Source organism: Euphorbia lathyris, chromosome 8 (genome assembly GCF_963576675.1).
Source record: "Euphorbia lathyris chromosome 8, ddEupLath1.1, whole genome shotgun sequence".
Classification (NCBI taxonomy): Eukaryota; Viridiplantae; Streptophyta; class Magnoliopsida; order Malpighiales; family Euphorbiaceae; genus Euphorbia; species Euphorbia lathyris.
This window is the reverse complement of record NC_088917.1, coordinates 32,395,773-32,405,369: the sequence shown is the minus strand read 5'-3', so window position 1 is coordinate 32,405,369 and position 9,597 is coordinate 32,395,773.

Sequence of the window (9,597 nt, the reverse complement as noted above, 5' to 3'; positions counted from 1 at the left end):
TTAAAGTTTTTTTTATTCCACATTTTCAAACACTCGAGTCGTTCCAACGGCGATTCGAGTCGATGTCATGAAAATTAACGGGGTTTTAAAACGTACCTAAATCGTTCCAACGGCGATTAAGGTACGAACCATGTAAATAAACTCGTTTTGGGGAATGAGATTAGCTTAGAGTTAGTGTATAATATAAAGCATAAATCACACTATGAATAAATCAATTCTTCCTTTTCCCCTTTTCTCTCTTATGTATTTTTAATTCATGTAAATGGGTGATTCTTTACTAAAGTGGCTTTCAATAATATATGCTCAAAACGGTTTTCAAAGCGAGAAAGAAAAGGTTTCAAATGAATTTTAAACTTGAAGAAATATGTGATTAGTCCGTTATCGCCTAACACGCTGAGTAGGAGGCCGGTGGTTCATAACCGGGCGATGTGGGGGTGCCTAGTAGCCTTTCTCCGGAAAGGAGCTAGCCTTCTCGGCTCGTACCTAAGTTTCCTGAACCCTCACCGGTCTCCCGCAAGGGATCGGTGTTCATTTTCCCATTCGTGGGTGGCGACTCTTCCATACTCCGAGCTCCGGTCTTGCCGAGCAGCTTGATTCCACGATTGGTTACTTTCGGCGCCAATCACCGCTTACGTCGCCATGAGGTGTCCACCCCCCGGTCCGCCCGGGCGAGGCCGTTCGGCACCTTGTCTAACAAGTGGCGACTCTGCTAGGGAAGCGAGAAATTTGATTCCGAAAGGCGTGTATTAAGCCCTTAACGGGGACGGATCGTATTATTTCTTTTCGGATGCATTCATAAGCATTATTGCAAACCTTTTGGGTAATTTCCGCGAAACCTCTAGCGAGAGTCCATTCGTCGCTCGAAAGAGGCTTGTGTAAGTTCCCCCTTACAGTAAGGCGTCAAAGGGTCCCCATCCATTCGTTAGGGGCGAATTTGTGCGGTCCTGTGAGGTCCCGCGATCAGCCGTGTCAGCATATAGCAGCCTTAGAAGTTGCCATAGGATTACCCATTACCATTTTTGATGTGATAAATGAATCAGTTCGTGTTTTCAAATTGTCATGATACGTGTCTAATCCTAAAATATGTAAAGAAAATGAAACGATACATTAATATATACTCTTAAACTGATATACAAACTACCCCAAAACATCGAAACGATTCGAACTAAAGACGACTTAGTCATCTCGTATGAATGAACTTGTGCGACCCGCCTGGTCCCTTTCCGTGTCCCGAAGAAGGCACATGTTCAGGAAATGCACTATGACGTAAGCACGTATTAGTATGAATTGGTTTGGTATTAAGGATAGTTATATCTCGATTCAAAAGACTATATTAACAGTAGCCGTTATTCACATTCTTTAAATAGGTTGGGATAAAACGAGATTATGACGAAACGAAAACGAAGAACATTTCTGTTTGGAACGACCCCGTTGTAACGTAAAGAGTTTCACAAATGTGGCCCGTCCCTTCCGAATAAAAGACGAGCTCTTACGTTATGCCTTGTGTTGTTCTTAAGAGAAATGGACGTGTCCGCGAAAGTGACTAAGAAAATAAAAGAAAAGCAAAAATAAATAAAACGACCAAAGTCATTCTGTATCTACGATGTATATCCATCCCGAGGGTAGTTAAAGAAAATGAACCAATGCCGTTAAATACGTGCCTCAAGCCGGTATGTACGCCGTTTAAAATCATAAAGCCGAATTAAGCTAAACTGCATAATTGCGCCATATGGACGAGACTGTGGGTTTGACTAATGGCTCGATCATTTCGATCGTTACCAAAACTACAAGAAGTATGGCCCAATCTGCGTGTTTGCTTGACTCATGCCTAAATGAAAAAGAACGGTGATATCCCTGCTTCGAATAAGCATACGATTCAACGAAACGTTGACTTTCTATAACCACGCTAGGATGATATATCCCGTAGATTGGAAGGAATAAAAACTTGTTAATAGCCGAAGGATTACCGTGCGCTTAAATAAGACTCGCCGTCTTTTTACGTAGCCAAAACGAGCAAACGGATTCATAACGCTAAAAACAAACATGTTACGCGATGAGTCCGTTCCTTAAAATAAAAAGTGCTTTCATCACTAAATGAACACGTAGTTACGTCTCTCGATAGATCCAAAAAGATCCTGTTGTAATCGAGACACGAACCCGCGCAAATAAAAGGGAACGAGTCATTGTCAATAACGAACGATTGAACCAGAAGAATAACTCGTACCACGTCTAAATCCGAGATACGCTCAAAAGGGAATCAAAACCCGAACTAATGCATCTCACAAAATGACAAAAGACGAGTTATTCGAAAAAACAATCCATTTGGTCGATATCTTAGTCACTGGATGTGGATACGTCAAAACGAACTGTATTATCTGATGGATGATTTACTTTTCCGCGATAATCGACGACATCACGCGTCCCCTGGACCGCAAGGTGAGCCCCAAACCAAAATCCTAGGAAAGAGACTTGGACCATCGAGTGTGTGGAGGAATAAGGGTGGAAGAGAGATGTTGTGATACGTGTAATTAGACTAACGTTTGTTCTTCTTATCTTATATATTCGTAAATAAATAAACGCACACACCACGAATCATGCATATAAAATCATGCATACATACTAATGGATGACCGTTCGCGCAGACTTCATCATTAAGCGGTTGTGGTTTCGCGAGAGTAACCGGTTAGTCAGGCAGTTTGATCAGCTACAGATAGACAGTTCCGAATCGGCAGTTGTGGCTTCTTAATCATCTTCGTCCGAGTATACTCAGTCTTCTGTCAGTATGTCTGCGACCGATGAAAAGGTGGCCGAATTGGAAAACTCTGTGAACAACATTAATGATCAATTGGCCGCAATTTTGGCCCAGCTAGCTGAGTTGGCGTTAAAGGATAACAAGAGTGGTAGTAAGCGCGCTGAGAATGAGGTGAACACTGGTCCCCGCTTCGGGAATGAGGATGACTATCAGGACTATATCCGGAAACAGCTTGAGAAAGAGAAGGCTAAGGAAGAGGAGTGGAAGTAGCACATCACTCAGGAGGTGCAGGATCTGCGTGGGGGAAGCTCCGGAAGTCAGGACTTTTATAATTTGAAGAATTGTTTGTCGGCAACTGCTTTGCCTTTGAAGTTTCGACTTCCTGACATGAAAAAGTTTGACGGAACTGGGGATCCTACCACCCACATGAATCAGTATGTCGCAGTAATGAAGCACACGATCCTGACTGAGGATCAAGTCCTGGGGCTGTTTAATACTTATCTGGAGGGGGCTGCCCTCACATGGTTCCATGCGTTGCCGATGGTTACGAAAAGAGATTGGAAGGAGTTGGCAAAGTCATTTATCGCTCAGTATAGTTTCAACACTATGCTTGAGATTACTCTGAAGGAGCTAGAGAGCACTAAGCAGCAGGCCGGGGAATCTTTTTCCGATTTCGTGAGGAGATGGAGGGCCAAGGCCGCGGTTATGAAGCAGAAGCCGCTTGAGCAGGATCAGATCCGAATGGTAGTTGGTAACACATTGCCGTATATTAAGAATGAGCTGCGGTACATGCCTTTTACCGATTTCAACCAGATGTATAGCTGCGCCTTGACAGTTGAGGGGGACGGAGAACCAAAGAAAGCTTATACCAAGTGGACGAAGTCTGGATATAGTGTCGGAGGGCCAAGTGCGAGTGCAGAATCTGCAGCAGTGAAAGTGATTGATCTTAATGCTATCGAAAAGAGGCAGTTCGCCAAATTTGATCAGACCTACACAAAAGTTTTCGAACGATTGCAGAAAAAGGGGTTGTTGAAAGCTCTTACTCCTTATAACAAAGCTCCGCCCACTCAGCAGATACAAGCTAGGGGATACTGCGAATTCCATAGCAGTTATGGGCATACCATTGAGAACTGTGAGAGGTTAAAGCATGAGATCCAGGATTTGATTGAGGAGAAGAAGATAGCTGATCCTTCGTCAGCGAACCCTTCCACTAGGCGCAATCCACTGCCTAATCATAGGGTGAGCATGATCGGAGTCGGGCTGAAAGAAAGCATGGTGGTGGAATCCTTCGGGGAAAATGAAGAGGAGTTGTTGGACTCCGATGAAAAGAGCAATGTAGGAAATGGTCTATATGTGTCCTTCCTTGGCAAGGAACCGGAGGGCGAACCGATGGATGAAGGGTTGGATAGTGGAGCACCGTATGATGAGGATAGTGCCGAAGAGACCGGGGAAGGGTCGTCTCGGACTATTGTGCCAGAATTGAGTCTATTTAGTTGAGGAGAGGATCCCGATGTGCACTTGCGTGAATATATGCACGATATGTTTGTTGAATCCTTCGGGGTGGACGAGATCGCTCAGTGGTTCCACCATTCGCTAATAGGCGAGCCTTTGGGGTGGTTCCACTCATTACCCGACTCTTGCAAGCATGATTGGGAACGGTTGTCAGATTTATTCCTAGAAAAGTACCAGAGAGCTAAGGACAGGACCGCAGAGCGCTTTGCGATGCAGATTGGACCTATCAAGCGTCCGTTACCGAGGGTCAGTAAGTATAATGGCAACAAGGATTCGATGGAACATCTTCACTTCTACTTGTCAGCCATGGGGCCTTTGGGTTTTAAGGAAGAAGAGATCACTAGCTTGTTTTGCAATTCACTAATGGGGGAGCCGCTGATGTGGTATATGTCTCTCCCAATGCATATTAAGCGCGATTGGGCCGCGATGACGAAGAGGTTTATCAAAGAGTATACAGTATGGATGCTTGCGGAACAAACACCGGACTCGCCCTCCTATGAGACACCTGAAGCGATGTTAGCAATGCCTAGGTATGGTGGATACCGGGATCCTATTGAGCATGCAAGGTTATTCCGCAACTATATGTATGACCCTGGGTTCCCTCAATGTGAATTACATGAACATTTCCCGGAAACCCTCATGGGAGAAGCCTTGTTGTGGCACCAAGGCCTATCAGAGGAGGAAATGGGTCATTGGATACCGCTTAGGGATGCTTTTGTGGTGAGATATAAGATGTATGTTCCATGGACGGGATCCCTGGAAGATCTAGATAGGATCAGGCAATTTCCCGAGGAACCATTCGTGGATTACGTTAGGAGGTGGAGGCACCGCTACGAGCAGTGTTGTGAAACGATGAGTGATAAGGTGCAGCTCATGTGCATACAGAGAGGCGCAATTCCGTTGGCGGCAAGAAGGATGAGCAGAGTATCCCTCAGGGATTATGATGATTTGATAGGCTGGGCTTTGTATGGATCAGCGGATCCCTTTTATTTGAATTCAAACGTTCCTCACGTAATGGATCTGATGATTGTGGACATTTGGGAAAGTTCCTCGGACGAGGAGGATACTGATCGGAGAATTCCTATCAATATTTGGGATGAATCTGATGAAGAACCGGAAATTGCTGTCATGACAAGATCAGGTCGAGTGGCCGAGGGAAAGGCACCCGTGGGTGAGACTGAGATAGGGGAAGGATCGGCTCTCACGCCAGATGACCAGGTCCTCGAGCAGTTGAAGAAAACACAAGCTAAGTCTACGGTGTGGGAAGTCCTATGTCATTCCAAGTACCACCGTGAAAATCTGATGAAAGAGCTGCAGAATTTGGTTATTTCTATCGATACTGAGCCGGCATCATTAGTAGGGGCAATTATGGCCCGGAAGAAGACCGAAATCACGTTCACTGACGAAGATCTCCCAGAAGAGGGGAAGGCTCACAACAAGCCTTTGTACATCCGAGCTGAAATTAACGGGAAAAAGACTAGCTGTGTGATGGTCGATGATGGATCGGCCATTAATGTTTGCCCACTGAAACTTTTTTCCAAGTTGGGAGTAGAAAGAGGAGATTTGACTGCCTCGGAAACCGTGATCAGGGCCTATGATGATAGCCGTAGGCACATTGAAGGAGTTTTCAAGGCTAAGCTGAAAGTAGGGCCGCATGAAGAGGAGACTGAATTCACTATGCTGGATATACCGGTGACGTTTGCCGTGTTGTTGGGACATCCATGGTTCCACAAGTTGGGAGGTGTGCCCTCCACGCTCCACCAAATGATCAAATTTCCCTTCGGGGAGGAGATAGTGACGATCAGAGCTGAGAAATTGAGTTCAGTGGCGGCATTAGGAATTGAGCCTCAGCTTTTCTCCAGATTCCAAGTTTCTGGGATCTACGAGTCTAGCATGACCACCGATGTGGTGAAGATGATGAAAGGGGGTTTCATCCCCGGTATGGGCTTGGGAGCACACCATCAAGGGTTGCCAGAATTTCCGGATTTCAAGAGTCAGAAAACCCGGAAGGGCTTGGGGTATGAGCAGGGAGGTCCGTCCAACACAGGTGGTGAAGGAAAAGCGGGCCTAAAGAAGTATTTTGTGAATGAGGGTCACAGGAAGGTTTATTCGGGGGCTCCTGAGTCATGGACTAGCACCGAGGGAAAGATTCTGCCAGGTTTCGAGATCTTCAATGATGTTACCGACTGGGGCAAAGGAAAGGCAAACTGTTTCGTCGAGGAGATCATGATGTTAGATCTTAATGCCGAGGAGCAGGTCATCACTATTGAAGCAACTTATGAGAAACCCGAGAACCCCGATGATGAAAATTGTATTACTGCTTTATTTGAATCTGATGATGTACTCACCAACACTATCAATGAAATGAATTCTGATTTTGCTTACTTGCTTGATGTTGATCGTGATCATTCCATGCATTCTCATTCATATAACATGCCTACATTTGAAATCAATACAATAGAAATGTCAACTTTCAATCTTGGCACGGATGAAAATCCTAAACTTATACAAATTGCTCAAGAATTAACTATTGAAGAGAGGAAAGAATTTGAGAGAATAATTAAAAAATACGAAATAGTGTTTGCTTGGACATACGAAGACATGCCAGGAATTGATCAATCAATCGTAACCCACCGTATTCCAACATACCCCGATGCTAAGCCCGTGAAACAGAAACTCCGACGCATGAGACCGGAATGGGCAGATAAGATCAGAGAAGAAGTGAAGAAGCAGTTAGAAGCAGGGTTCATCAAAGTAATCGACTATCCCCCTTAGGTCGCGAATGTAGTGCCCATCGCAAAGAAGGACGACAAAGTAAGAATGTGCGTCGATTATAGAGATCTTAACAAGGCGTGCCCCAAAGATGAATTCGCGTTGCCTCATATCGACGTGTTAATCGACAGTGCAACATCGAGCGTCTTACACACGAATGTGGACGGTTTCATGGGCTACATGCAAGTTCAGATGGCCGAGAAACACAAAGCAAAAACCTCGTTCACAACTGAGTGGGGAACATTCTGCTATAGGGTGATGTTGTTTGGTTTGAAAAATGCCGGGGCAACTTACCAGCGAATGGCTACGGCACTGTTCCATGATATGATACACAAAGAGGTAGAGGTTTATGTGGATGACATGATGGTCAAGTCGGAGATGAGAGAGGGGCATTTCGCTGCACTCGAGAAGTTTTTGGCCCGAATTGTAGAATTCAAACTAAGGTTGAACCCGAAGAAGTGCTTCTTCGGCGTTTCATCGGGGAAAATCTTAGGCTATATAATCGGAAATAAGGGAATTGAAGTAGATCCCGACAAAGTGAAGGCCATACGGGAAATGCCGGCACCAAAGAATGAGAAAGAGGTGAGAGGGTTTCTGGGGCAGGTTCAGTATATCAGTCGGTTCATAGCAAGACTCACTGCAATCTGCAAGCCGATCTTTAAGTTGCTACGGAAAGATCAACCCACGATTTGGAATGATAAGTGTCAGCAAGCCTTAGAGAATGTCCAGAACTACTTGTCTAATCCGCCGATTCTGAGACCGCCTAAACTTGGAAAACCGCTTCTCCTCTATGTAGCAATCGAAGAGCGATCTATTGGGGCAATGCTGGCCCAAGAAGGGGACACCGGTGTGGAGCACGCGGTGTATTATCTGAGTAAGAAGTTCTTAGAATACGAGCTTAAGTATAACATAATCGAAAAGACGTGCATGGCAGTAGTATGGCTAACGAAGAAACTACGGCACTATTTTCAGTCTTACAAAGTGATCATTATTTCTCGGATGGATCCTGTGAAGTATCTGTACCGAACTCCGTCTCTAATAGGGAAGCTAGCCCGATGGTTGTTGCTTTTGTCCGAATTTGACATCGAATATGTAACGAAAAAGGTTATTAAGGGAAGAGCCGTAGCGGAATTTCTGGCCAATCAGCCTCTAAATGCGGAAGAGGAAGAGATAAACTATGATTTACCCGATGAGCACTTGAACGCGATAAAAGTTATACCGTGGAAAATGTTCTTCGATGGAGCGGTTAACTCAAATGGAGCCGGAGTAGGAGTGCTACTTATCTCACCAGAAGGGGAAAGGGTCCCAATGGCAAAGAAGTTATCCTTCCCTCTCACCAATAATATGGCCGAATATGAAGCGTGCATCTATGGGTTGGAGTCGTTAGCGGCACTGGGAGCATCATATGTTGAAATCTAGGGCGACTCAAAACTGATTATCGAACAAGCGCAGGGAAACTGGGAAGTAAGGGAGGAAAGGTTGCGTCCATACCTAGACCAGCTGGAAGGATTGGCGCAAAGATTCAGCGAGTGTCATTTTTATCACATTCCTCGAGCACAGAACCAGGCAGCGGATGCTTTGGCCACTTTGGTGTCAGTATGGGATAATCCTCGGAACCTTGCCTCGAAGCCTTTGGTGTTGAGAAGGTCTCACAAACCATGCTACGAAGATGTAATGCTGTTGGGGGCAGATGAAAAGCCTTGGTATTTCGATATCGTGAACTTCATGAAGAGTGGAACATACCCAGCGGAATCGGAACTTAGGGATCAGGCTGTGATTAGAAGGTTAGCTCAGCAGTTCGTCATCCACAACGACTTGCTTTACAAAAGGCACGTCGATGGTTTACAACTAAGGTGCTTGGATGCGGGAGAAGCCCGTGAGGCAATGGAGTCAGTACACTCGGGAATTTATGGAGCCCATATGGGAGGAGCAGTATTAGCAAAGAAAATCATAAGGCAAGGCTTCTATTGGCTCACCATGGAAAGAGATTGTAACGAATATGCGAAGAAATGTCATGATTGTCAAATCCACGGAGATTACAATCATTTACCAGCTATGGAACTATATGTGTTAGCACCCATTTGGCCGTTTGCGGCTTGGGGCATTGATATCATCGGAGAGGTGAGGCCTAATGCTTCGAACGGGCACAAATTCATTGCAGTCGCTATTGATTACTTCACCAAGTGGGTAGAGGCAGAATCATAGTTGGGGTCTAAGCAGATGAGGAAGTTCATTGAAAAGCACTTGATCACCAGGTTCGGAGCGCCTCATCACATAATCACGGACAATGGGGTCCAGTTTTAGGGAGAGGTGAGAAGTCTCTTCTAAGAGTACGGTATTGAACATCATAGGTCTTCTCCGTATCGTCCGCAAGCTAATGGCGCAGTAGAGGCGGCTAATAAGAACCTTAAAAGGATTCTCGTAAAGACAGTAGAATCGCACCAGAACTGGCACGAACAGCTTCCGCTCGCTTTATGGGCTTATCGCACGACAGTTAGAACATCAACTGGGGCAATGCTGTTCTCCTTGGTATACGGTGCGGAAGCCGTACTCCCGATTGA